The 22,387-nt window shown below is 42.3% G+C and overlaps 67 non-coding genes across 67 annotated transcripts; all 67 read left to right on the top strand.

Annotated features, from left to right (window-relative positions):
• The first annotated feature begins 55 nt into the window (after positions 1 to 55).
• Trnas-uga lies at positions 56 to 137 on the top strand. The gene has a single exon. It is a non-coding gene; the product is annotated as a tRNA-Ser (tRNA).
• Positions 138 to 396: 259 nt separating this feature from the next.
• On the top strand, positions 397 to 478 carry Trnas-aga. The gene has a single exon. It is a non-coding gene; the product is annotated as a tRNA-Ser (tRNA).
• A 382-nt stretch (positions 479 to 860) lies between these two features.
• Positions 861 to 942, top strand: Trnas-aga. Its single transcript has one exon. It is a non-coding gene; the product is annotated as a tRNA-Ser (tRNA).
• A 533-nt stretch (positions 943 to 1,475) lies between these two features.
• Positions 1,476 to 1,557, top strand: Trnas-aga. Its single transcript has one exon. It is a non-coding gene; the product is annotated as a tRNA-Ser (tRNA).
• A 70-nt stretch (positions 1,558 to 1,627) lies between these two features.
• Positions 1,628 to 1,709, top strand: Trnas-aga. The gene has a single exon. It is a non-coding gene; the product is annotated as a tRNA-Ser (tRNA).
• Positions 1,710 to 1,788: 79 nt separating this feature from the next.
• Positions 1,789 to 1,870, top strand: Trnas-uga. The gene has a single exon. It is a non-coding gene; the product is annotated as a tRNA-Ser (tRNA).
• A 259-nt stretch (positions 1,871 to 2,129) lies between these two features.
• Positions 2,130 to 2,211, top strand: Trnas-aga. The gene has a single exon. It is a non-coding gene; the product is annotated as a tRNA-Ser (tRNA).
• Positions 2,212 to 2,436: 225 nt separating this feature from the next.
• Positions 2,437 to 2,518, top strand: Trnas-uga. Its single transcript has one exon. It is a non-coding gene; the product is annotated as a tRNA-Ser (tRNA).
• A 259-nt stretch (positions 2,519 to 2,777) lies between these two features.
• Trnas-aga lies at positions 2,778 to 2,859 on the top strand. Its single transcript has one exon. It is a non-coding gene; the product is annotated as a tRNA-Ser (tRNA).
• Positions 2,860 to 3,055: 196 nt separating this feature from the next.
• On the top strand, positions 3,056 to 3,137 carry Trnas-aga. The gene has a single exon. It is a non-coding gene; the product is annotated as a tRNA-Ser (tRNA).
• Positions 3,138 to 3,216: 79 nt separating this feature from the next.
• Trnaf-aaa lies at positions 3,217 to 3,298 on the top strand. The gene has a single exon. It is a non-coding gene; the product is annotated as a tRNA-Phe (tRNA).
• Positions 3,299 to 3,368: 70 nt separating this feature from the next.
• Positions 3,369 to 3,450, top strand: Trnas-aga. Its single transcript has one exon. It is a non-coding gene; the product is annotated as a tRNA-Ser (tRNA).
• A 534-nt stretch (positions 3,451 to 3,984) lies between these two features.
• Positions 3,985 to 4,066, top strand: Trnas-aga. Its single transcript has one exon. It is a non-coding gene; the product is annotated as a tRNA-Ser (tRNA).
• Positions 4,067 to 4,599: 533 nt separating this feature from the next.
• On the top strand, positions 4,600 to 4,681 carry Trnas-aga. The gene has a single exon. It is a non-coding gene; the product is annotated as a tRNA-Ser (tRNA).
• A 70-nt stretch (positions 4,682 to 4,751) lies between these two features.
• Trnas-aga lies at positions 4,752 to 4,833 on the top strand. Its single transcript has one exon. It is a non-coding gene; the product is annotated as a tRNA-Ser (tRNA).
• A 79-nt stretch (positions 4,834 to 4,912) lies between these two features.
• Positions 4,913 to 4,994, top strand: Trnas-uga. The gene has a single exon. It is a non-coding gene; the product is annotated as a tRNA-Ser (tRNA).
• A 74-nt stretch (positions 4,995 to 5,068) lies between these two features.
• On the top strand, positions 5,069 to 5,150 carry Trnas-uga. Its single transcript has one exon. It is a non-coding gene; the product is annotated as a tRNA-Ser (tRNA).
• Positions 5,151 to 5,229: 79 nt separating this feature from the next.
• Trnas-aga lies at positions 5,230 to 5,311 on the top strand. The gene has a single exon. It is a non-coding gene; the product is annotated as a tRNA-Ser (tRNA).
• A 225-nt stretch (positions 5,312 to 5,536) lies between these two features.
• Positions 5,537 to 5,618, top strand: Trnas-uga. Its single transcript has one exon. It is a non-coding gene; the product is annotated as a tRNA-Ser (tRNA).
• Positions 5,619 to 5,877: 259 nt separating this feature from the next.
• Trnas-aga lies at positions 5,878 to 5,959 on the top strand. The gene has a single exon. It is a non-coding gene; the product is annotated as a tRNA-Ser (tRNA).
• Positions 5,960 to 6,155: 196 nt separating this feature from the next.
• Positions 6,156 to 6,237, top strand: Trnas-aga. The gene has a single exon. It is a non-coding gene; the product is annotated as a tRNA-Ser (tRNA).
• A 231-nt stretch (positions 6,238 to 6,468) lies between these two features.
• Positions 6,469 to 6,550, top strand: Trnas-aga. The gene has a single exon. It is a non-coding gene; the product is annotated as a tRNA-Ser (tRNA).
• Positions 6,551 to 7,228: 678 nt separating this feature from the next.
• On the top strand, positions 7,229 to 7,310 carry Trnas-uga. Its single transcript has one exon. It is a non-coding gene; the product is annotated as a tRNA-Ser (tRNA).
• A 76-nt stretch (positions 7,311 to 7,386) lies between these two features.
• On the top strand, positions 7,387 to 7,468 carry Trnas-uga. The gene has a single exon. It is a non-coding gene; the product is annotated as a tRNA-Ser (tRNA).
• Positions 7,469 to 7,727: 259 nt separating this feature from the next.
• Trnas-aga lies at positions 7,728 to 7,809 on the top strand. Its single transcript has one exon. It is a non-coding gene; the product is annotated as a tRNA-Ser (tRNA).
• Positions 7,810 to 8,040: 231 nt separating this feature from the next.
• Positions 8,041 to 8,122, top strand: Trnas-uga. Its single transcript has one exon. It is a non-coding gene; the product is annotated as a tRNA-Ser (tRNA).
• A 74-nt stretch (positions 8,123 to 8,196) lies between these two features.
• On the top strand, positions 8,197 to 8,278 carry Trnas-uga. The gene has a single exon. It is a non-coding gene; the product is annotated as a tRNA-Ser (tRNA).
• Positions 8,279 to 8,537: 259 nt separating this feature from the next.
• Positions 8,538 to 8,619, top strand: Trnas-aga. Its single transcript has one exon. It is a non-coding gene; the product is annotated as a tRNA-Ser (tRNA).
• Positions 8,620 to 8,842: 223 nt separating this feature from the next.
• Positions 8,843 to 8,924, top strand: Trnas-aga. The gene has a single exon. It is a non-coding gene; the product is annotated as a tRNA-Ser (tRNA).
• A 79-nt stretch (positions 8,925 to 9,003) lies between these two features.
• Trnas-aga lies at positions 9,004 to 9,085 on the top strand. Its single transcript has one exon. It is a non-coding gene; the product is annotated as a tRNA-Ser (tRNA).
• A 374-nt stretch (positions 9,086 to 9,459) lies between these two features.
• Trnas-aga lies at positions 9,460 to 9,541 on the top strand. Its single transcript has one exon. It is a non-coding gene; the product is annotated as a tRNA-Ser (tRNA).
• Positions 9,542 to 9,615: 74 nt separating this feature from the next.
• Positions 9,616 to 9,697, top strand: Trnas-uga. The gene has a single exon. It is a non-coding gene; the product is annotated as a tRNA-Ser (tRNA).
• A 259-nt stretch (positions 9,698 to 9,956) lies between these two features.
• Trnas-aga lies at positions 9,957 to 10,038 on the top strand. Its single transcript has one exon. It is a non-coding gene; the product is annotated as a tRNA-Ser (tRNA).
• Positions 10,039 to 10,263: 225 nt separating this feature from the next.
• On the top strand, positions 10,264 to 10,345 carry Trnas-uga. Its single transcript has one exon. It is a non-coding gene; the product is annotated as a tRNA-Ser (tRNA).
• A 259-nt stretch (positions 10,346 to 10,604) lies between these two features.
• Trnas-aga lies at positions 10,605 to 10,686 on the top strand. Its single transcript has one exon. It is a non-coding gene; the product is annotated as a tRNA-Ser (tRNA).
• Positions 10,687 to 11,093: 407 nt separating this feature from the next.
• Trnas-aga lies at positions 11,094 to 11,175 on the top strand. The gene has a single exon. It is a non-coding gene; the product is annotated as a tRNA-Ser (tRNA).
• A 374-nt stretch (positions 11,176 to 11,549) lies between these two features.
• On the top strand, positions 11,550 to 11,631 carry Trnas-aga. The gene has a single exon. It is a non-coding gene; the product is annotated as a tRNA-Ser (tRNA).
• A 74-nt stretch (positions 11,632 to 11,705) lies between these two features.
• Positions 11,706 to 11,787, top strand: Trnas-uga. Its single transcript has one exon. It is a non-coding gene; the product is annotated as a tRNA-Ser (tRNA).
• A 259-nt stretch (positions 11,788 to 12,046) lies between these two features.
• Positions 12,047 to 12,128, top strand: Trnas-aga. The gene has a single exon. It is a non-coding gene; the product is annotated as a tRNA-Ser (tRNA).
• A 225-nt stretch (positions 12,129 to 12,353) lies between these two features.
• Positions 12,354 to 12,435, top strand: Trnas-uga. The gene has a single exon. It is a non-coding gene; the product is annotated as a tRNA-Ser (tRNA).
• Positions 12,436 to 12,694: 259 nt separating this feature from the next.
• Trnas-aga lies at positions 12,695 to 12,776 on the top strand. Its single transcript has one exon. It is a non-coding gene; the product is annotated as a tRNA-Ser (tRNA).
• A 568-nt stretch (positions 12,777 to 13,344) lies between these two features.
• Trnas-aga lies at positions 13,345 to 13,426 on the top strand. The gene has a single exon. It is a non-coding gene; the product is annotated as a tRNA-Ser (tRNA).
• A 392-nt stretch (positions 13,427 to 13,818) lies between these two features.
• Positions 13,819 to 13,900, top strand: Trnas-uga. Its single transcript has one exon. It is a non-coding gene; the product is annotated as a tRNA-Ser (tRNA).
• A 79-nt stretch (positions 13,901 to 13,979) lies between these two features.
• Trnas-uga lies at positions 13,980 to 14,061 on the top strand. Its single transcript has one exon. It is a non-coding gene; the product is annotated as a tRNA-Ser (tRNA).
• A 403-nt stretch (positions 14,062 to 14,464) lies between these two features.
• Positions 14,465 to 14,546, top strand: Trnas-aga. Its single transcript has one exon. It is a non-coding gene; the product is annotated as a tRNA-Ser (tRNA).
• A 70-nt stretch (positions 14,547 to 14,616) lies between these two features.
• On the top strand, positions 14,617 to 14,698 carry Trnas-aga. The gene has a single exon. It is a non-coding gene; the product is annotated as a tRNA-Ser (tRNA).
• Positions 14,699 to 14,768: 70 nt separating this feature from the next.
• Trnas-aga lies at positions 14,769 to 14,850 on the top strand. The gene has a single exon. It is a non-coding gene; the product is annotated as a tRNA-Ser (tRNA).
• A 79-nt stretch (positions 14,851 to 14,929) lies between these two features.
• On the top strand, positions 14,930 to 15,011 carry Trnas-aga. The gene has a single exon. It is a non-coding gene; the product is annotated as a tRNA-Ser (tRNA).
• A 568-nt stretch (positions 15,012 to 15,579) lies between these two features.
• Trnas-aga lies at positions 15,580 to 15,661 on the top strand. The gene has a single exon. It is a non-coding gene; the product is annotated as a tRNA-Ser (tRNA).
• A 392-nt stretch (positions 15,662 to 16,053) lies between these two features.
• On the top strand, positions 16,054 to 16,135 carry Trnas-uga. The gene has a single exon. It is a non-coding gene; the product is annotated as a tRNA-Ser (tRNA).
• A 79-nt stretch (positions 16,136 to 16,214) lies between these two features.
• Positions 16,215 to 16,296, top strand: Trnas-uga. The gene has a single exon. It is a non-coding gene; the product is annotated as a tRNA-Ser (tRNA).
• Positions 16,297 to 16,699: 403 nt separating this feature from the next.
• Positions 16,700 to 16,781, top strand: Trnas-aga. Its single transcript has one exon. It is a non-coding gene; the product is annotated as a tRNA-Ser (tRNA).
• Positions 16,782 to 16,851: 70 nt separating this feature from the next.
• On the top strand, positions 16,852 to 16,933 carry Trnas-aga. The gene has a single exon. It is a non-coding gene; the product is annotated as a tRNA-Ser (tRNA).
• Positions 16,934 to 17,003: 70 nt separating this feature from the next.
• Positions 17,004 to 17,085, top strand: Trnas-aga. Its single transcript has one exon. It is a non-coding gene; the product is annotated as a tRNA-Ser (tRNA).
• Positions 17,086 to 17,164: 79 nt separating this feature from the next.
• Positions 17,165 to 17,246, top strand: Trnas-aga. The gene has a single exon. It is a non-coding gene; the product is annotated as a tRNA-Ser (tRNA).
• A 392-nt stretch (positions 17,247 to 17,638) lies between these two features.
• Positions 17,639 to 17,720, top strand: Trnas-uga. The gene has a single exon. It is a non-coding gene; the product is annotated as a tRNA-Ser (tRNA).
• Positions 17,721 to 17,799: 79 nt separating this feature from the next.
• Positions 17,800 to 17,881, top strand: Trnas-uga. Its single transcript has one exon. It is a non-coding gene; the product is annotated as a tRNA-Ser (tRNA).
• A 403-nt stretch (positions 17,882 to 18,284) lies between these two features.
• Trnas-aga lies at positions 18,285 to 18,366 on the top strand. The gene has a single exon. It is a non-coding gene; the product is annotated as a tRNA-Ser (tRNA).
• A 1,016-nt stretch (positions 18,367 to 19,382) lies between these two features.
• Trnas-uga lies at positions 19,383 to 19,464 on the top strand. The gene has a single exon. It is a non-coding gene; the product is annotated as a tRNA-Ser (tRNA).
• Positions 19,465 to 19,542: 78 nt separating this feature from the next.
• On the top strand, positions 19,543 to 19,624 carry Trnas-aga. Its single transcript has one exon. It is a non-coding gene; the product is annotated as a tRNA-Ser (tRNA).
• A 74-nt stretch (positions 19,625 to 19,698) lies between these two features.
• On the top strand, positions 19,699 to 19,780 carry Trnas-uga. Its single transcript has one exon. It is a non-coding gene; the product is annotated as a tRNA-Ser (tRNA).
• Positions 19,781 to 20,039: 259 nt separating this feature from the next.
• Positions 20,040 to 20,121, top strand: Trnas-aga. The gene has a single exon. It is a non-coding gene; the product is annotated as a tRNA-Ser (tRNA).
• A 225-nt stretch (positions 20,122 to 20,346) lies between these two features.
• Trnas-uga lies at positions 20,347 to 20,428 on the top strand. Its single transcript has one exon. It is a non-coding gene; the product is annotated as a tRNA-Ser (tRNA).
• A 259-nt stretch (positions 20,429 to 20,687) lies between these two features.
• On the top strand, positions 20,688 to 20,769 carry Trnas-aga. Its single transcript has one exon. It is a non-coding gene; the product is annotated as a tRNA-Ser (tRNA).
• A 568-nt stretch (positions 20,770 to 21,337) lies between these two features.
• On the top strand, positions 21,338 to 21,419 carry Trnas-aga. The gene has a single exon. It is a non-coding gene; the product is annotated as a tRNA-Ser (tRNA).
• A 392-nt stretch (positions 21,420 to 21,811) lies between these two features.
• Positions 21,812 to 21,893, top strand: Trnas-aga. Its single transcript has one exon. It is a non-coding gene; the product is annotated as a tRNA-Ser (tRNA).
• Positions 21,894 to 21,972: 79 nt separating this feature from the next.
• On the top strand, positions 21,973 to 22,054 carry Trnas-uga. Its single transcript has one exon. It is a non-coding gene; the product is annotated as a tRNA-Ser (tRNA).
• Positions 22,055 to 22,387: the final 333 nt, after the last annotated feature.

The following is a 22,387-nucleotide window of genomic DNA, read 5'->3' on the forward strand; positions in this document are numbered from 1 at the left end:
GTTTGAAGAATCCCTGATCAAAATAAAAAAAAAAAAGCTATTTGAAAAATCCAAGGTTGAGGTGGCCGAGTGGTTAAGGCGATGGACTTGAAATCCAATGGGATCTTACCGCACAGGTTCGAACCCTGCCCGCAACGGTTCTTTTTTCTTAAAACATATTTCTAATACTTTATTGATCCAGTTGAAATTTCGATGCAGTTTTATTATTTAAAAAAAGTAGGGACGAACATCCAAGGTTGCGGTGGCCGAGGAGTTAAGGCGTTGGACTAGAAATCTAATGGGATCTTCCCGCGCAGGTTCGAATCCTGCCCACAACGATAAATTTTTCAACATTTTGTTTGAACAATCCCTGAACAAAATAGCAAAGCAGGAATGAAGCTAATTCAAAAATCCAATGTTGCGGTGGCCGAGTGGTTAAGGCGTTGGACTAGAAATCCAATGGGATCTTCCCGCGCATGTTCGAATCCTGCTCGCAACGATACATTTTTGTTTGAAAAATCCCTGATCAAAATAGCAAAGAGGTATAAAAGCTATTTGAAGAATCCAAGGTTGGGGAGGCCGAGTGGTTAAGTCGTTGGAATAGAAATCCAATGGGATCTTCCCGCGCAGGCCGGAACCTGCCCGCAACGATAAATTGTTCGACATTTTGTTTGAAGAATGCCTGATCAAAAAAAAAAGAAGCTATTTCAAAAATCCAAGGTTGCGGTGGCCGAGCGGTTAAGGCGTTGGACTAGAAATCTAATTGGATCTTCCCGCGCAGGTTCGAATCCTGCCCACAACGATACATTTTTCGACGCTTTGTTTGAAGAATCCTTGTTCAGAAAAACAAAGCGGAAATGAAGCTAATTCAAAAATCCAATGTTGCGGTGGCCGAGTGGTTAAGGCGTTGGACTAGAAATCCAATGGGATCTTCCCGCGCAGGTTCGAATCCTGCTCGCAACGATACATTTTTGTTTGAAAAATCCCTGATCAAAATAACAAAAAGGTAAAAATGCTATTTGAAAAGTCCAAGGTTGGGGAGGCCGAGTGGTTAAGTCGTTGGAATAGAAATCCAATGGGATCTTCCCGCGCAGGCCCGAATCCTGCCCGCAACGATATATTTTTGTTTGTAAAATCCCTGATCAAAAAAACAAAGAGGTAAAAATGCTATTTGAAGAATCCAAGGTTGGGGAGGCCGAGTGGTTAAGTCGTTGGAATAGAAATCCAATGGGATCTTCCCGCGCAGGCCGGAACCTGCCTGCAACGATAAATTGTTCGACATTTTGTTTGAAGAATGCCTGATCAAAAAAAAAAAAGCTATTTCAAAAATCCAAGGTTGCGGTGGCCGAGCGGTTAAGGCGTTGGACTAGAAATCTAATTGGATCTTCCCGCGCAGGTTCGAATCCTGCCCACAACGATACATTTTTCGACGCTTTGTTTGAAGAATCCTTGTTCAGAAAAACAAAGCGGAAAAGAAGCTAATTCAAAAATCCAATGTTGCGGTGGCCGAGTGGTTAAGGCGTTGGACTAGAAATCCAATGGGATCTTCCCGCGCAGGTTCGAATCCTGTTCGCAACGATACATTTTTGTTTGAAAAATCCCTGATCAAAATAACAAAGAGGTAAAAAAGCTATTTAACAAATCCAATGTTGCGGTGGCCGAGTGGTTAAGGCGTTGGACTAGAAATCCAATGGGATCTTCCCGCGCAGGTTCAAATCCTGCTTGCAACGATAAAGTTTTCGACATTTTGTTTGAAGAATGCCTGATCAAAATAAAAAAGAAGAAAAGAAGCTATTTCAAAAATCCAAGGTTGCGGTGGCCGAGTGGTTAAGGCGTTGGACTTGAAATCCAATGGGATCTTACCGCACAGGTTCGAACCCTGCCCGCAACGGTTCTTTTTTCTTAAAACATATTTCTAATACTTTATTGATCCAGTTGAAATTTCGATGCAGTTTTATTATTTAAAAAAAGTAGGGACGAAAATCCAAGGTTGCGGTGGCCGAGGAGTTAAGGCGTTGGACTAGAAATCTAATGGGATCTTCCCGCGCAGGTTCGAATCCTGCCCACAACGATAAATTTTTCAACATTTTGTTTGAACAATCCCTGAACAAAATAGCAAAGCGGAAATGAAGCTAATTCAAAAATCCAATGTTGCGGTGGCCGAGTGGTTAAGGCGTTGGACTAGAAATCCAATGGGATCTTCCCGCGCAGGTTCGAATCCTGCTCGCAACGATACATTTTTGTTTGAAAAATCCCTGATCAAAATAACAAAGAGGTAAAAAAGCTATTTGAAGAATCCAAGGTTGGGGAGGCCGAGTGGTTAAGGCGTTGGATTAGAAATCCAATGGGATCTTCCCGCGCAGGCCCGAATCCTGCCCGCAACGAGACATTTTTCGACATTTTGTTTGAAGAATCCCTGATCAAAATAAAAAAAAGAAGCTATTTGAAAAATCCAAGGTTGAGGTGGCCGAGTGGTTAAGGCGATGGACTTGAAATCCAATGGGATCTTACCGCACAGGTTCGAACCCTGCCCGCAACGGTTCTTTTTTCTTAAAACATATTTCTAATACTTTATTGATCCAGTTGAAATTTCGATGCAGTTTTATTATTTAAAAAAAGTAGGGACGAACATCCAAGGTTGCGGTGGCCGAGGAGTTAAGGCGTTGGACTAGAAATCTAATGGGATCTTCCCGCGCAGGTTCGAATCCTGCCCACAACGATAAATTTTTCAACATTTTGTTTGAACAATCCCTGAACAAAATAGCAAAGCGGAAATGAAGCTAATTCAAAAATCCAATGTTACGGTGGCCGAGTGGTTAAGGCGTTGGACTAGAAATCCAATGGGATCTTCTCGCGCAGGTTCGAATCCTGCTCGCAACGATACATTTTTGTTTGAAAAATCCCTGATCAAAATAACAAAGAGGTAAAAAAGCTATTTGAAGAATCCAAGGTTGGGGAGGCCGAGTGGTTAAGTCGTTGGAATAGAAATCCAATGGGATCTTCCCGCGCAGGCCGGAACCTGCCCGCAACGGGATGCCTGATCAAAAAAAAAAAGAAGCTATTTCAAAAATCCAAGGTTGCGGTGGCCGAGCGGTTAAGGCGTTGGACTAGAAATCTAATGGGATCTTCCCGCGCAGGTTCGAATCCTGCCCACAACGATACATTTTTCGACGCTTTGTTTGAAGAATCCTTGTTCAGAAAAACAAAGCGGAAATGAAGCTAATTTAAAAATCCAATGTTGCGGTGGCCGAGTGGTTAAGGCGTTGGACTAAAAATGCAATGCGATCTTTACGCGCAGATTAGAGTCCTGCCCGCAACGATATGTTTTTGTTTAAAAAATCCCTGATCAAAATAACAAAGAGGTAAAAATGCTATTTGAAAAATCCAAGGTTGCGGTGGCCGAGTGGTTAAGGCGTTGGACTAGAAATCCAATGGGATGTTCCCGCGCAGGTTCGAATCCTGCTCGCAGCGATACATTTTTGTTTGAAAAATCCCTGATCAAAATAACAAAGAGGTAAAAAAGCTATTTGAAGAATCCAAGGTTGGGGAGGCCGAGTGGTTAAGTCGTTGGAATAGAAATCCAATGGGATCTTCCCGCGCAGGCCCGAATCCTGCCCGCAACGATATATTTTTGTTTGTAAAATCCCTGATCAAAATAACAAAGAGGTATAAAAGCTATTTGAAGAATCCAAGGTTGGGGAGGCCGAGTGGTTAAGTCGTTGGAATAGAAATCCAATGGGATCTTCCCGCGCAGGCCGGAACCTGCCCGCAACGATAAATTGTTCGACATTTTGTTTGAAGAATGCCTGATCAAAAAAAAAAGAAGCTATTTCAAAAATCCAAGGTTGCGGTGGCCGAGCGGTTAAGGCGTTGGACTAGAAATCTAATTGGATCTTCCCGCGCAGGTTCGAATCCTGCCCACAACGATACATTTTTCGACGCTTTGTTTGAAGAATCCTTGTTCAGAAAAACAAAGCGGAAATGAAGCTAATTCAAAAATCCAATGTTGCGGTGGCCGAGTGGTTAAGGCGTTGGACTAGAAATCCAATGGGATCTTCCCGCGCAGGTTCGAATCCTGCTCGCAACGATACATTTTTGTTTGAAAAATCCCTGATCAAAATAACAAAGAGGTAAAAATGCTATTTAAAAAGTCCAAGGTTGGGGAGGCCGAGTGGTTAAGTCGTTGGAATAGAAATCCAATGGGATCTTCCCGCGCAGGCCCGAATCCTGCCCGCAACGATATATTTTTGTTTGTAAAATCCCTGATCAAAAAAACAAAGAGGTAAAAATGCTATTTGAAGAATCCAAGGTTGGGGAGGCCAAGTGGTTAAGTCGTTGGAATAGAAATCCAATGGGATCTTCCCGCGCAGGCCGGAACCTGCCCGCAACGATAAATTGTTCGACATTTTGTTTGAAGAATGCCTGATCAAAAAAAAAAAAGCTATTTCAAAAATCCAAGGTTGCGGTGGCCGAGCGGTTAAGGCGTTGGACTAGAAATCTAATTGGATCTTCCCGCGCAGGTTCGAATCCTGCCCACAACGATACATTTTTCGACGCTTTGTTTGAAGAATCCTTGTTCAGAAAAACAAAGGGGAAAAGAAGCTAATTCAAAAATCCAATGTTGCGGTGGCCGAGTGGTTAAGGCGTTGGACTAGAAATCCAATGGGATCTTCCCGCGCAGGTTCGAATCCTGTTCGCAACGATACATTTTTGTTTGAAAAATCCCTGATCAAAATAACAAAGAGGTAAAAAAGCTATTTAAAAAATCCAATGTTGCGGTGGCCGAGTGGTTAAGGCGTTGGACTAGAAATCCAATGGGATCTTCCCGCGCAGGTTCAAATCCTGCTCGCAACGATAAAGTTTTCGACATTTTGTTTGAAGAATGCCTGATCAAAATAAAAAAGAAGAAAAGAAGCTATTTCAAAAATCCAAGGTTGCGGTGGCCGAGTGGTTAAGGCGTTGGACTTGAAATCCAATGGGATCTTCCCGCGCAGGTTCGAACCCTGCCCGCAACGATACATTTTTCGACATTTTGTTTGAAGAATCCCTGATCAAAATAAAAAAAAAGAAGCTATTTGAAAAATCCAAGGTTGAGGTGGCCGAGTGGTTAAGGCGATGGACTTGAAATCCAATGGGATCTTACCGCACAGGTTCGAACCCTGCCCACAACGATAAATTTTTCAACATTTTGTTTGAACAATCCCTGAACAAAATAGCAAAGCGGAAATGAAGCTAATTCAAAAATCCAATGTTGCGGTGGCCGAGTGGTTAAGGCGTTGGACTAGAAATCCAATGGGATCTTCCCGCGCAGGTTCGAATCCTGCTCGCAACGATACATTTTTGTTTGAAAAATCCCTGATCAAAATAACAAAGAGGTAAAAAAGCTATTTGAAGAATCCAAGGTTGGGGAGGCCGAGTGGTTAAGGCGTTGGATTAGAAATCCAATGGGATCTTCCCGCGCAGGCCCGAATCCTGCTCGCAACGATACATTTTTCGACATTTTGTTTGAAGAATTCCTGATCAAAATAAAAAAAGGAAGCTATTTGAAAAATCCAAGGTTGAGGTGGCCGAGTGGTTAAGGCGATGGACTTGAAATCCAATGGGATCTTACCGCACAGGTTCGAGCCCTGCCCGCAACGGTTCTTTTTTCTTAAAACATATTTCTAATACTTTATTGATCCAGTTGAAATTTCGATGCAGTTTTATTATTTAAAAAAAGTAGGGACGAACATCCAAGGTTGCGGTGGCCGAGGAGTTAAGGCGTTGGACTAGAAATCTAATGGGATCTTCCCGCGCAGGTTCGAATCCTGCCCACAACGATAAATTTTTCAACATTTTGTTTGAACAATCCCTGAACAAAATAGCAAAGCGGAAATGAAGCTAATTCAAAAATCCAATGTTACGGTGGCCGAGTGGTTAAGGCGTTGGACTAGAAATCCAATGGGATCTTCCCGCGCAGGTTCGAATCCTGCTCGCAACGATACATTCTTGTTTGAAAAATCCCTGATCAAAATAACAAAGAGGTAAAAAAGCTATTTGAAGAATCCAAGGTTGGGGAGGCCGAGTGGTTAAGTCGTTGGAATAGAAATCCAATGGGATCTTCCCGCGCAGGCCGGAACCTGCCCGCAACGGGATGCCTGATCAAAAAAAAAAAGAAGTTATTTCAAAAATCCAAGGTTGCGGTGGCCGAGCGGTTAAGGCGTTGGACTAGAAATCTAATGGGATCTTCCCGCGCAGGTTCGAATCCTGCCCACAACGATACATTTTTCGACGCTTTGTTTGAAGAATCCTTGTTCAGAAAAACAAAGCGGAAATGAAGCTAATTCAAAAATCTAATGTTGCGGTGGCCGAGTGGTTAAGGCGTTGGACTAAAAATGCAATGCGATCTTTACGAGCAGATTAGAGTCCTGCCCGCAACGATATGTTTTTGTTTAAAAAATCCCTGATCAAAATAACAAAGAGGTAAAAATGCTATTTGAAAAATCCAAGGTTGCGGTGGCCGAGTGGTTAAGGCGTTGGACTAGAAATCCAATGGGATCTTCCCGCGCAGGTTCGAATCCTGCTCGCAGCGATACATTTTTGTTTGAAAAATCCCTGATCAAAATAACAAAGAGGTAAAAAAGCTATTTGAAGAATCCAAGGTTGGGGAGGCCGAGTGGTTAAGTCGTTGGAATAGAAATCCAATGGGATCTTCCCGCGCAGGCCCGAATCCTGCCCGCAACGATATATTTTTGTTTGTAAAATCACTGATCAAAAAAACAAAGAGGTAAAAATGCTATTTGAAAAATCCAAGGTTGCGGTGGCCGAGTGGTTAAGGCGTTGGACTAGAAATCCAATGGGATCTTCCCTCGCAGGCACGAATCCTGCCCGCAACGATATATTTTTGTTTGTAAAATCCCTGATCAAAAAAACAAAGAGGTAAAAATGCTATTTGAAAAATCCAAGGTTGCGGTGGCCGAGTGGTTAAGGCGGGGGTCAATGGGATCTTCCCGCGCAGGTTCGAATCCTGCTCGCAACGATACATTTTTGTTTGAAAAATCCCTGATCAAAATAACAAAGAGGTAAAAAAGCTATTTGAAGAATCCAAGGTTGCGGTGGCCGAGCGGTTAAGGCGTTGGACTAGAAATCTTATGGGATCTTCCCGCGCAGGTTCGAATCCTGCCCACAACGATACATTTTTCGACGCTTTGTTTGAAGAATGCCTGATCAAAATAAAAAAGAAGAAAAGAAGCTATTTCAAAAATCCAAGGTTGCGGTGGCCGAGTGGTTAAGGCGTTGGACTTGAAATCCAATGGGATCTTCCCGCGCAGGTTCGAACCCTGCCCGCAACGATACATTTTTCGACATTTTGTTTGAAGAATCCCTGATCAAAAAAAAAAAAAAAAGAAGCTATTTGAAAAATCCAAGGTTGAGGTGGCCGAGTGGTTAAGGCGATGGACTTGAAATCCAATGGGATCTTACCGCACAGGTTCGAACCCTGCCCGCAACGGTTCTTTTTTCTTAAAACATATTTCTAATACTTTATTGATCCAGTTGAAATTTCGATGCAGTTTTATTATTTAAAAAAAGTAGGGACGAACATCCAAGGTTGCGGTGGCCGAGGAGTTAAGGCGTTGGACTAGAAATCTAATGGGATCTTCCCGCGCAGGTTCGAATCCTGCCCACAACAATAAATTTTTCAACATTTTGTTTGAACAATCCCTGAACAAAATAGCAAAGCGGAAATGAAGCTAATTCAAAAATCCAATGTTGCGGTGGCCGAGTGGTTAAGGCGTTGGACTAGAAATCCAATGGGATCTTCCCGCGCAGGTTCGAATCCTGCTCGCAACGATACATTTTTGTTTGAAAAATCCCTGATCAAAATAACAAAGAGGTAAAAAAGCTATTTAAAAAATCCAAGGTTGGGGAGGCCGAGTAGTTAAGGCGTCGGAATAGAAATCCAATGGGATCTTCCCGCGCAGGCTCGAATCCTGCCCGCAACGATAAAGTTTTCGACATTTTGTTTGAAGAATGCCTGATCAAAATAAAAAAGAAGAAAAGAAGCTATTTCAAAAATCCAAGGTTGCGGTGGCCGAGTGGTTAAGGCGTTGGACTTGAAATCCAATGGGATCTTCCCGCGCAGGTTCGAACCCTGCCCGCAACGATACATTTTTCGACATTTTGTTTGAAGAATCCCTGATAAAAATAAAAAAAAAGAAGCTATTTGAAAAATCCAAGGTTGAGGTGGCCGAGTGGTTAAGGCGATGGACTTGAAATCCAATGGGATCTTACCGCACAGGTTCGAACCCTGCCCGCAACGGTTCTTTTTTCTTAAAACATATTTCTAATACTTTATTGATCCAGTTGAAATTTCGATGCAGTTTTATTATTTAAAAAAAGTAGGGACGAACATCCAAGGTTGCGGTGGCCGAGGAGTTAAGGCGTTGGACTAGAAATCTAATGGGATCTTCCCGCGCAGGTTCGAATCCTGCCCACAACGATAAATTTTTCAACATTTTGTTTGAACAATCCCTGAACAAAATAGCAAAGCGGAAATGAAGCTAATTCAAAAATCCAATGTTGCGGTGGCCGAGTGGTTAAGGCGTTGGACTAGAAATCCAATGGGATCTTCCCGCGCAGGTTCGAATCCTGCTCGCAACGATACATTTTTGTTTGAAAAATCCCTGATCAAAATAACAAAGAGGTAAAAAAGCTATTTGAAGAATCCAAGGTTGGGGAGGCCGAGTGGTTAAGTCGTTGGAATAGAAATCCAATGGGATCTTTCCGCGCAGGCCGTAACCTGCCCGCAACGATAAATTGTTCGACATTTTGTTTGAAGAATGCCTGATCAAAAAAAAAAAAGAAGCTATTTCAAAAATCCAAGGTTGCGGTGGCCGAGCGGTTAAGGCGTTGGACTAGAAATCTAATGGGATCTTCCCGCGCAGGTTCGAATCCTGCCCACAACGATACATTTTTCGACGCTTTGTTTGAAGAATCCTTGTTCAGAAAAACAAAGCGGAAATGAAGCTAATCCAAAAATCCAATGTTGCGGTGGCCGAGTGGTTAAGGCGTTGGACTAGAAATCCAATGGGATCTTCACGCGCAGGTTCGAATCCTGCTCGCAACGATACATTTTTGTTTGAAAAATCCCTGATCAAAATAACAAAGAGGTAAAAAAGCTATTTGAAGAATCCAAGGTTGGGGAGGCCGAGTGGTTAAGTCGTTGGAATAGAAATCCAATGGGATCTTCCCGCGCAGGCCCGAATCCTGCTCGCAACGATATATTTTTGTTTGTAAAATCCCTGATCAAAAAAACAAAGAGGTAAAAATGCTATTTGAAAAGTCCAAGGTTGCGGTGGCCGAGTGGTTAAAGCGTTGGACTAAAAATGCAATGCGATCTTTCCGCGCAGATTAGAGTCATGCCCGCAACGATATATTTTTGTTTAAAAAATCCCTGATCAAAATAACAAAGAGGTAAAAATGCTATTTAAAAAATCCAAGGTTGCGGTGGCCGAGTGGTTAAGGCGTTGGAATAGAAATCCAATGGGATCTTCCCGCGCAGGTTCGAACCCTGCCCGTAACGATACATTTTTCGACATTTTGTTTGAAGAATCCCTGATCAAAATAAAAAAAAATAAGCTATTTGAAAAATCCAAGGTTGAGGTGGCCGAGTGGTTAAGGCGGTGGACTTGAAATCCAATGGGATCTTACCGCACAGGTTCGAACCCTGCCCGCAACGGTTCTTTTTTCTTAAAACATATTTCTAATACTTTATTGATCCAGTTGAAATTTCGATGCAGTTTTATTATTTAAAAAAAGTAGGGACGAACATCCAAGGTTGCGGTGGCCGAGGAGTTAAGGCGTTGGACTAGAAATCTAATGGGATCTTCCCGCGCAGGTTCGAATCCTGCCCACAACGATAAATTTTTCAACATTTTGTTTGAACAATCCCTGAACAAAATAGCAAAGCGGAAATGAAGCTAATTCAAAAATCCAATGTTGCGGTGGCCGAGTGGTTAAGGCGTTGGACTAGAAATCCAATGGGATCTTCCCGCGCAGGTTCGAATCCTGCTCGCAACGATACATTTTTGTTTGAAAAATCCCTGATCAAAATAACAAAGAGGTAAAAAAGCTATTTGAAGAATCCAAGGTTGGGGAGGCCGAGTGGTTAAGGCGTTGGATTAGAAATCCAATGGGATCTTCCCGCGCAGGCCCGAATCCTGCTCGCAACGATACATTTTTCGACATTTTGTTTGAAGAATCCCTGATCAAAATAAAAAAAGGAAGCTATTTGAAAAATCCAAGGTTGAGGTGGCCGAGTGGTTAAGGCGATGGACTTGAAATCCAATGGGATCTTACCGCACAGGTTCGAGCCCTGCCCGCAACGGTTCTTTTTTCTTAAAACATATTTCTAATACTTTATTGATCCAGTTGAAATTTCGATGCAGTTTTATTATTTAAAAAAAGTAGGGACGAACATCCAAGGTTGCGGTGGCCGAGGAGTTAAGGCGTTGGACTAGAAATCTAATGGGATCTTCCCGCGCAGGTTCGAATCCTGCCCACAACGATAAATTTTTCAACATTTTGTTTGAACAATCCCTGAACAAAATAGCAAAGCGGAAATGAAGCTAATTCAAAAATCCAATGTTGCGGTGGCCGAGTGGTTAAGGCGTTGGACTAGAAATCCAATGGGATCTTCCCGCGCAGGTTCAAATCCTGCTCGCAACGATACATTTTTGTTTGAAAAATCCCTGATCAAAATAACAAAGAGGTAAAAAAGCTATTTGAAGAATCCAAGGTTGGGGAGGCCGAGTGGTTAAGGCGTTGGATTAGAAATGCAATGGGATCTTCCCGCGCAGGCCCGAATCCTGCCCGCAACGATACATTTTTCGATATTTTGTTTGAAGAATCCCTGATCAAAATAAAAAAAAAAGAAGCTATTTTAAAAATCCAAGGTTGAGATGGCCGAGTGGTTAAGGCGATGGACTTGAAATCCAATGGGATCTTACCGCACAGGTTCGAACCCTGCCCGCAACGGTTCTTTTTTCTTAAAACATATTTCTAATACTTTATTGATTCAGTTGAAATTTCGATGCAGTTTTATTATTTAAAAAAAGTAGGGACGAACATCCAAGGTTGCGGTGGCCGAGTGGTTAAGGCGTTGGACTAGAAATCCAATGGGATCTTCACGCGCAGGTTCGAATCCTGCTCGCAACGATACATTTTTGTTTGAAAAATCCCTGATCAAAATAACAAAGAGGTAAAAAAGCTATTTGAAGAATCCAAGGTTGGGGAGGCCGAGTGGTTAAGTCGTTGGAATAGAAATCCAATGGGATCTTCCCGCGCAGGCCCGAATCCTGCTCGCAACGATATATTTTTGTTTGTAAAATCCCTGATCAAAAAAACAAAGAGGTAAAAATGCTATTTGAAAAGTCCAAGGTTGCGGTGGCCGAGTGGTTAAAGCGTTGGACTAAAAATGCAATGCGATCTTTCCGCGCAGATTAGAGTCCTGCCCGCAACGATATATTTTTGTTTAAAAAATCCCTGATCAAAATAACAAAGAGGTAAAAATGCTATTTAAAAAATCCAAGGTTGCGGTGGCCGAGTGGTTAAGGCGTTGGAATAGAAATCCAATGGGATCTTCCCGCGCAGGTTCGAACCCTGCCCGTAACGATACATTTTTCGACATTTTGTTTGAAGAATCCCTGATCAAAATAAAAAAAAATAAGCTATTTGAAAAATCCAAGGTTGAGGTGGCCGAGTGGTTAAGGCGGTGGACTTGAAATCCAATGGGATCTTACCGCACAGGTTCGAACCCTGCCCGCAACGGTTCTTTTTTCTTAAAACATATTTCTAATACTTTATTGATCCAGTTGAAATTTCGATGCAGTTTTATTATTTAAAAAAAGTAGGGACGAACATCCAAGGTTGCGGTGGCCGAGGAGTTAAGGCGTTGGACTAGAAATCTAATGGGATCTTCCCGCGCAGGTTCGAATCCTGCCCACAACGATAAATTTTTCAACATTTTGTTTGAACAATCCCTGAACAAAATAGCAAAGCGGAAATGAAGCTAATTCAAAAATCCAATGTTGCGGTGGCCGAGTGGTTAAGGCGTTGGACTAGAAATCCAATGGGATCTTCCCGCGCAGGTTCGAATCCTGCTCGCAACGATACATTTTTGTTTGAAAAATCCCTGATCAAAATAACAAAGAGGTAAAAAAGCTATTTGAAGAATCCAAGGTTGGGGAGGCCGAGTGGTTAAGGCGTTGGATTAGAAATCCAATGGGATCTTCCCGCGCAGGCCCGAATCCTGCTCGCAACGATACATTTTTCGACATTTTGTTTGAAGAATCCCTGATCAAAATAAAAAAAGGAAGCTATTTGAAAAATCCAAGGTTGAGGTGGCCGAGTGGTTAAGGCGATGGACTTGAAATCCAATGGGATCTTACCGCACAGGTTCGAGCCCTGCCCGCAACGGTTCTTTTTTCTTAAAACATATTTCTAATACTTTATTGATCCAGTTGAAATTTCGATGCAGTTTTATTATTTAAAAAAAGTAGGGACGAACATCCAAGGTTGCGGTGGCCGAGGAGTTAAGGCGTTGGACTAGAAATCTAATGGGATCTTCCCGCGCAGGTTCGAATCCTGCCCACAACGATAAATTTTTCAACATTTTGTTTGAACAATCCCTGAACAAAATAGCAAAGCGGAAATGAAGCTAATTCAAAAATCCAATGTTGCGGTGGCCGAGTGGTTAAGGCGTTGGACTAGAAATCCAATGGGATCTTCCCGCGCAGGTTCAAATCCTGCTCGCAACGATACATTTTTGTTTGAAAAATCCCTGATCAAAATAACAAAGAGGTAAAAAAGCTATTTGAAGAATCCAAGGTTGGGGAGGCCGAGTGGTTAAGGCGTTGGATTAGAAATGCAATGGGATCTTCCCGCGCAGGCCCGAATCCTGCCCGCAACGATACATTTTTCGATATTTTGTTTGAAGAATCCCTGATCAAAATAAAAAAAAAAGAAGCTATTTTAAAAATCCAAGGTTGAGATGGCCGAGTGGTTAAGGCGATGGACTTGAAATCCAATGGGATCTTACCGCACAGGTTCGAACCCTGCCCGCAACGGTTCTTTTTTCTTAAAACATATTTCTAATACTTTATCGATTCAGTTGAAATTTCGATGCAGTTTTATTATTTAAAAAAAGTAGGGACGAACATCCAAGGTTGCGGTGGCCGAGGAGTTAAGGCGTTGGACTAGAAATCTAATGGGATCTTCCCGCGCAGGTTCGAATCCTGCCCACAACGATAAATTTTTCAACATTTTGTTTGAACAATCCCTGAACAAAATAGCAAAGCGGAAATGAAGCTAATTCAAAAATCCAATGTTGCGGTGGCCGAGTGGTTAAGGCGTTGGACTAGAAATCCAATGGGATCTTCCCGCGCAGGTTCGAATCCTGCTCGCAACGATACATTTTTGTTTGAAAAATCCCTGATCAAAATAACAAAGAGCTAAAAAAGCTATTTGAAGAATCCAAGGTTGGGGAGGCCGAGTGGTTAAGGCGTTGGAATAGAAATCCAATGGGATCTTTCCGCGCAGGCCCGAATCCTGCCCGCAACGATAAATTTTTCGACATTTCGTTTGAAGAATCCTTGTTCAGAATAACAAAGAGGAAATAGAGCTCTTTTAAAAATCTAATGTTGCGGTGGCCGAGTGGTTAAACCGTTGGAATAGAAATCCAATGGGATCTTCCCGCGCAGGCTCGAATCCTGCCCGCAACGATAAAGTTTTCGACATTTTGTTTGAAGAATACCTGATCAAAATAAAAAAGAAGAAAAGAAGCTATTTCAAAAATCCAAGGTTGCGATGGCCGAGTGGTTAAGGCGTTGGACTTGAAATCCAATGGGATCTTCCCGCGCAGGTTCGAACCCTGCCCGCAACGATACATTTTTCGACATTTTGTTTGAAGAATCCCTGATCAAAATAAAAAAGAAGAAAAGAAGCTATTTGAAAAATCCAAGGTTGCAGTGGCCGAGTGGTTAAGGCGTTGGACTTGAAATCCAATGGGATCTTCCCGCGCAGGTTCGAACCCTGCCCGCAACGGTTCTTTTTTTCTGCAAACACATTTCAAATACTTTATTGATCCAGTTACAATTTCGATGCAGTTTTATTATTTAAAAAAAGTAGGGACAAACATCTAAGGTTTCGGTGGCCGAGGAGTTAAGGCGTTATACTCAAAATCCCATGGGATCTACCCTCGCAGGATCGAATCCTGCCCGCAACGATATATTTTTGTTTGAAAAATCCCTGATCAAAAACACAAAGAGGTAAAAATGCTATTTGAAAAGTCCAAGGTTGGGGTGGCCGAGTGGTTAAGACGTTGGACTAAAAATTCAATGCGATCTTCCCGCGCAGATTAGAGTCCTGCCCGCAACGATATATTTTTGTTTAAAAAATCCCTGTCCAAAATAACAAAGAGGTAAATATGCTATTTGAAAAATCCAAGGTTGCGGTGGCCGAGTGGTTAAGGCGTTGGACTAGAAATCCAATGGGATCTTCCCGCGCAGGTTCGAATCCTGCTCGCAACGATACATTTTTGTTTGAAAAATCCCTGATCAAAATAACAAAGAGGTAAAAAAGCTATTTGAAAAATCCAAGGTTGCGGTGGCCGAGTGGTGAAGGCGTTGGACTAGAAATCCAATGGGATCTTCCCGCGCAGGTTCGAATCCTGCTAGCAACGATACATTTTTGTTTGAAAAATCCCTGATCAAAAAAACAAAGAGGTAAAAAAGCTATTTGAAAAATCCAAGGTTGCGGTGGCCGAGTGGTTAAGGCGTTGGACTAGAAATCTAATGGGATCTTCCCGCGCAGGTTCGAATCCTGCCCACAACGATAAATTTTTCAACATTTTGTTTGAACAATCCCTGAACAAAATAGCAAAGCGGAAATGAAGCTAATTCAAAAATCCAATGTTGCGGTGGCCGAGTGGTTAAGGCGTTGGACTAGAAATCCAATGGGATCTTCCCGCGCAGGTTCAAATCCTGCTCGCAACGATACATTTTTGTTTGAAAAATCCCTGATCAAAATAACAAAGAGGTAAAAAAGCTATTTGAAGAATCCAAGGTTGGGGAGGCCGAGTGGTTAAGGCGTTGGATTAGAAATGCAATGGGATCTTCCCGCGCAGGCCCGAATCCTGCCCGCAACGATACATTTTTCGATATTTTGTTTGAAGAATCCCTGATCAAAATAAAAAAAAAAGAAGCTATTTTAAAAATCCAAGGTTGAGATGGCCGAGTGGTTAAGGCGATGGACTTGAAATCCAATGGGATCTTACCGCACAGGTTCGAACCCTGCCCGCAACGGTTCTTTTTTCTTAAAACATATTTCTAATACTTTATCGATTCAGTTGAAATTTCGATGCAGTTTTATTATTTAAAAAAAGTAGGGACGAACATCCAAGGTTGCGGTGGCCGAGGAGTTAAGGCGTTGGACTAGAAATCTAATGGGATCTTCCCGCGCAGGTTCGAATCCTGCCCACAACGATAAATTTTTCAACATTTTGTTTGAACAATCCCTGAACAAAATAGCAAAGCGGAAATGAAGCTAATTCAAAAATCCAATGTTGCGGTGGCCGAGTGGTTAAGGCGTTGGACTAGAAATCCAATGGGATCTTCCCGCGCAGGTTCGAATCCTGCTCGCAACGATACATTTTTGTTTGAAAAATCCCTGATCAAAATAACAAAGAGCTAAAAAAGCTATTTGAAGAATCCAAGGTTGGGGAGGCCGAGTGGTTAAGGCGTTGGAATAGAAATCCAATGGGATCTTTCCGCGCAGGCCCGAATCCTGCCCGCAACGATAAATTTTTCGACATTTCGTTTGAAGAATCCTTGTTCAGAATAACAAAGAGGAAATAGAGCTCTTTTAAAAATCTAATGTTGCGGTGGCCGAGTGGTTAAACCGTTGGAATAGAAATCCAATGGGATCTTCCCGCGCAGGCTCGAATCCTGCCCGCAACGATAAAGTTTTCGACATTTTGTTTGAAGAATACCTGATCAAAATAAAAAAGAAGAAAAGAAGCTATTTCAAAAATCCAAGGTTGCGATGGCCGAGTGGTTAAGGCGTTGGACTTGAAATCCAATGGGATCTTCCCGCGCAGGTTCGAACCCTGCCCGCAACGATACATTTTTCGACATTTTGTTTGAAGAATCCCTGATCAAAATAAAAAAGAAGAAAAGAAGCTATTTGAAAAATCCAAGGTTGCGGTGGCCGAGTGGTTAAGGCGTTGGACTTGAAATCCAATGGGATCTTCCCGCGCAGGTTCGAACCCTGCCCGCAACGGTTCTTTTTTTCTGCAAACACATTTCAAATACTTTATTGATCCAGTTACAATTTCGATGCAGTTTTATTATTTAAAAAAAGTAGGGACAAACATCTAAGGTTTCGGTGGCCGAGGAGTTAAGGCGTTATACTCAAAATCCCATGGGATCTACCCTCGCAGGATCGAATCCTGCCCGCAACGATATATTTTTGTTTGAAAAATCCCTGATCAAAAACACAAAGAGGTAAAAATGCTATTTGAAAAGTCCAAGGTTGGGGTGGCCGAGTGGTTAAGACGTTGGACTAAAAATTCAATGCGATCTTCCCGCGCAGATTAGAGTCCTGCCCGCAACGATATATTTTTGTTTAAAAAATCCCTGTCCAAAATAACAAAGAGGTAAATATGCTATTTGAAAAATCCAAGGTTGCGGTGGCCGAGTGGTTAAGGCGTTGGACTAGAAATCCAATGGGATCTTCCCGCGCAGGTTCGAATCCTGCTCGCAACGATACATTTTTGTTTGAAAAATCCCTGATCAAAATAACAAAGAGGTAAAAAAGCTATTTGAAAAATCCAAGGTTGCGGTGGCCGAGTGGTGAAGGCGTTGGACTAGAAATCCAATGGGATCTTCCCGCGCAGGTTCGAATCCTGCTAGCAACGATACATTTTTGTTTGAAAAATCCCTGATCAAAAAAACAAAGAGGTAAAAAAGCTATTTGAAAAATCCAAGGTTGCGGTGGCCGAGTGGTTAAGGCGTTGGACTAGAAATCTAATGGGATCTTCCCGCGCAGGTTCGAATCCTGCCCACAACGATAAATTTTTCAACATTTTGTTTGAACAATCCCTGAACAAAATAGCAAAGCGGAAATGAAGCTAATTCAAAAATCCAATGTTGCGGTGGCCGAGTGGTTAAGGCGTTGGACTAGAAATCCAATGGGATCTTCCCGCGCAGGTTCGAATCCTGCTCGCAACGATACATTTTTGTTTGAAAAATCCCTGATCAAAATAACAAAGAGCTAAAAAAGCTATTTGAAGAATCCAAGGTTGGGGAGGCCGAGTGGTTAAGGCGTTGGAATAGAAATCCAATGGGATCTTTCCGCGCAGGCCCGAATCCTGCCCGCAACGATAAATTTTTCGACATTTCGTTTGAAGAATCCTTGTTCAGAATAACAAAGAGGAAATAGAGCTCTTTTAAAAATCTAATGTTGCGGTGGCCGAGTGGTTAAACCGTTGGAATAGAAATCCAATGGGATCTTCCCGCGCAGGCTCGAATCCTGCCCGCAACGATAAAGTTTTCGACATTTTGTTTGAAGAATACCTGATCAAAATAAAAAAGAAGAAAAGAAGCTATTTCAAAAATCCAAGGTTGCGATGGCCGAGTGGTTAAGGCGTTGGACTTGAAATCCAATGGGATCTTCCCGCGCAGGTTCGAACCCTGCCCGCAACGATACATTTTTCGACATTTTGTTTGAAGAATCCCTGATCAAAATAAAAAAGAAGAAAAGAAGCGATTTGAAAAATCCAAGGTTGCGGTGGCCGAGTGGTTAAGGCGTTGGACTTGAAATCCAATGGGATCTTCCCGCGCAGGTTCGAACCCTGCCCGCAACGGTTCTTTTTTTCTGCAAACACATTTCAAATACTTTATTGATCCAGTTACAATTTCGATGCAGTTTTATTATTTAAAAAAAGTAGGGACAAACATCCAAGGTTTCGGTGGCCGAGGAGTTAAGGCGTTATACTCAAAATCCCATGGGATCTACCCTCGCAGGATCGAATCCTGCCCGCAACGATATATTTTTGTTTGAAAAATCCCTGATCAAAAACACAAAGAGGTAAAAATGCTATTTGAAAAGTCCAAGGTTGGGGTGGCAGAGTGGTTAAGACGTTGGACTAAAAATTCAATGCGATCTTCCCGCGCAGATTAGAGTCCTGCCCGCAACGATATATTTTTGTTTAAAAAATCCTTGTCCAAAATAACAAAGAGGTAAATATGCTATTTGAAAAATCCAAGGTTGCGGTGGCCGAGTGGTTAAGGCGTTGGACTAGAAATCCAATGGGATCTTCCCGCGCAGGTTCGAATCCTGCTCGCAACGATACATTTTTGTTTGAAAAATCCCTGATCAAAATAACAAAGAGGTAAAAAAGCTATTTGAAAAATCCAAGGTTGCGGTGGCCGAGTGGTGAAGGCGTTGGACTAGAAATCCAATGGGATCTTCCCGCGCAGGTTCGAATCCTGCTAGCAAAGATACATTTTTGTTTGAAAAATCCCTGATCAAAATAACAAAGAGGTAAAAAAGCTATTTGAAAAATCCAAGGCTGCGGTGGCCGAGTGGTTAAGGCGTTGGACTAGAAATCCAATGGGATCTTCCCGCGCAGGCCCGAATCCTGCTCGCAACGATACATTTTTGTTTGAAAAATCCCTGATCAAAATAACAAAGAGCTAAAAAAGCTATTTGAAGAATCCAAGGTTGGGGAGGCCGAGTGGTTAAGGCGTTGGAATAGAAATCCAATGGGATCTTCCCGCGCAGGCCCGAATCCTGCCCGCAACGATAAATTTTTCGACATTTCGTTTGAAGAATCCTTGTTCAGAATAACAAAAAGGAAATAAAGCTCTTTTAAAAATCTAATGTTGAGTGGTTAAGGCGATGGACTTGAAATCCAATGGGATCTTACCGCACAGGTTCGAACCCTGCCCGCAACGGTTCTTTTTTCTTTAAACATATTTCTAATACTTTATTGATCCAGTTGAAATTTCGATGCAGTTTTATTATTTAAAAAAAGTAGGGACGAACATCCAAGGTTGCGGTGGCCGAGGAGTTAAGGCGTTGGACTAGAAATCCAATGGGATCTTCCCGCGCAGGTTCGAATCCTGCTAGCAACGATACATTTTTGTTTGAAAAATCCCTGATCAAAATAACAAAGAGGTAAAAAAGCTATTTGAAAAATCCAAGGTTGGGGAGGACGAGTAGTTAAGGCGTTGGAATAGAAATCCAATGGGATCTTCCCGCGCAGGCTCGAATCCTGCCCGCAACGATAAAGTTTTCGACATTTTCTTTGAAGAATGCCTGATCAAAATAAAAAAGAAAAAAAGCTATTTCAAAAATCCAAGGTTGCGGTGGAAGAGTGGTTAAGGCTTTGGACTTGAAATCCAATGGGGTATTCCCGCGCAGGTTCGAACCCTGCCCGCAACGATACATTTTTCGACATTTTGTTTTAAGAATCCCTGATTAAAATAAAAAAAAGAAAAGAAGCTCTTTGAACAATCCAAGGTTGCGGTGGCCGAGTGGTTAAGGCGTTGGAATAGAAATCCAATGGGATCTTCCCGCGCAGGTTCGAACCCTGCCCGTAACGATACATTTTTCGACATTTTGTTTGAAGAATCCCTGATCAAAATAAAAAAAAATAAGCTATTTGAAAAATCCAAGGTTGAGGTGGCCGAGTGGTTAAGGCGGTGGACTTGAAATCCAATGGGATCTTACCGCACAGGTTCGAACCCTGCCCGCAACGGTTCTTTTTTCTTAAAACATATTTCTAATACTTTATTGATCCAGTTGAAATTTCGATGCAGTTTTATTATTTAAAAAAAGTAGGGACGAACATCCAAGGTTGCGGTGGCCGAGGAGTTAAGGCGTTGGACTAGAAATCTAATGGGATCTTCCCGCGCAGGTTCGAATCCTGCCCACAACGATAAATTTTTCAACATTTTGTTTGAACAATCCCTGAACAAAATAGCAAAGCGGAAATGAAGCTAATTCAAAAATCCAATGTTGCGGTGGCCGAGTGGTTAAGGCGTTGGACTAGAAATCCAATGGGATCTTCCCGCGCAGGTTCGAATCCTGCTCGCAACGATACATTTTTGTTTGAAAAATCCCTGATCAAAATAACAAAGAGGTAAAAAAGCTATTTGAAGAATCCAAGGTTGGGGAGGCCGAGTGGTTAAGGCGTTGGATTAGAAATCCAATGGGATCTTCCCGCGCAGGCCCGAATCCTGCTCGCAACGATACATTTTTCGACATTTTGTTTGAAGAATCCCTGATCAAAATAAAAAAAGGAAGCTATTTGAAAAATCCAAGGTTGAGGTGGCCGAGTGGTTAAGGCGATGGACTTGAAATCCAATGGGATCTTACCGCACAGGTTCGAGCCCTGCCCGCAACGGTTCTTTTTTCTTAAAACATATTTCTAATACTTTATTGATCCAGTTGAAATTTCGATGCAGTTTTATTATTTAAAAAAAGTAGGGACGAACATCCAAGGTTGCGGTGGCCGAGGAGTTAAGGCGTTGGACTAGAAATCTAATGGGATCTTCCCGCGCAGGTTCGAATCCTGCCCACAACGATAAATTTTTCAACATTTTGTTTGAACAATCCCTGAACAAAATAGCAAAGCGGAAATGAAGCTAATTCAAAAATCCAATGTTGCGGTGGCCGAGTGGTTAAGGCGTTGGACTAGAAATCCAATGGGATCTTCCCGCGCAGGTTCAAATCCTGCTCGCAACGATACATTTTTGTTTGAAAAATCCCTGATCAAAATAACAAAGAGGTAAAAAAGCTATTTGAAGAATCCAAGGTTGGGGAGGCCGAGTGGTTAAGGCGTTGGATTAGAAATGCAATGGGATCTTCCCGCGCAGGCCCGAATCCTGCCCGCAACGATACATTTTTCGATATTTTGTTTGAAGAATCCCTGATCAAAATAAAAAAAAAAGAAGCTATTTTAAAAATCCAAGGTTGAGATGGCCGAGTGGTTAAGGCGATGGACTTGAAATCCAATGGGATCTTACCGCACAGGTTCGAACCCTGCCCGCAACGGTTCTTTTTTCTTAAAACATATTTCTAATACTTTATCGATTCAGTTGAAATTTCGATGCAGTTTTATTATTTAAAAAAAGTAGGGACGAACATCCAAGGTTGCGGTGGCCGAGGAGTTAAGGCGTTGGACTAGAAATCTAATGGGATCTTCCCGCGCAGGTTCGAATCCTGCCCACAACGATAAATTTTTCAACATTTTGTTTGAACAATCCCTGAACAAAATAGCAAAGCGGAAATGAAGCTAATTCAAAAATCCAATGTTGCGGTGGCCGAGTGGTTAAGGCGTTGGACTAGAAATCCAATGGGATCTTCCCGCGCAGGTTCGAATCCTGCTCGCAACGATACATTTTTGTTTGAAAAATCCCTGATCAAAATAACAAAGAGCTAAAAAAGCTATTTGAAGAATCCAAGGTTGGGGAGGCCGAGTGGTTAAGGCGTTGGAATAGAAATCCAATGGGATCTTTCCGCGCAGGCCCGAATCCTGCCCGCAACGATAAATTTTTCGACATTTCGTTTGAAGAATCCTTGTTCAGAATAACAAAGAGGAAATAGAGCTCTTTTAAAAATCTAATGTTGCGGTGGCCGAGTGGTTAAACCGTTGGAATAGAAATCCAATGGGATCTTCCCGCGCAGGCTCGAATCCTGCCCGCAACGATAAAGTTTTCGACATTTTGTTTGAAGAATACCTGATCAAAATAAAAAAGAAGAAAAGAAGCTATTTCAAAAATCCAAGGTTGCGATGGCCGAGTGGTTAAGGCGTTGGACTTGAAATCCAATGGGATCTTCCCGCGCAGGTTCGAACCCTGCCCGCAACGATACATTTTTCGACATTTTGTTTGAAGAATCCCTGATCAAAATAAAAAAGAAGAAAAGAAGCTATTTGAAAAATCCAAGGTTGCGGTGGCCGAGTGGTTAAGGCGTTGGACTTGAAATCCAATGGGATCTTCCCGCGCAGGTTCGAACCCTGCCCGCAACGGTTCTTTTTTTCTGCAAACACATTTCAAATACTTTATTGATCCAGTTACAATTTCGATGCAGTTTTATTATTTAAAAAAAGTAGGGACAAACATCTAAGGTTTCGGTGGCCGAGGAGTTAAGGCGTTATACTCAAAATCCCATGGGATCTACCCTCGCAGGATCGAATCCTGCCCGCAACGATATATTTTTGTTTGAAAAATCCCTGATCAAAAACACAAAGAGGTAAAAATGCTATTTGAAAAGTCCAAGGTTGGGGTGGCCGAGTGGTTAAGACGTTGGACTAAAAATTCAATGCGATCTTCCCGCGCAGATTAGAGTCCTGCCCGCAACG

The sequence above is a fragment of the Nematostella vectensis genome, chromosome 14 (genome assembly GCF_932526225.1).
Source record: "Nematostella vectensis chromosome 14, jaNemVect1.1, whole genome shotgun sequence".
Classification (NCBI taxonomy): Eukaryota; Metazoa; Cnidaria; class Anthozoa; order Actiniaria; family Edwardsiidae; genus Nematostella; species Nematostella vectensis.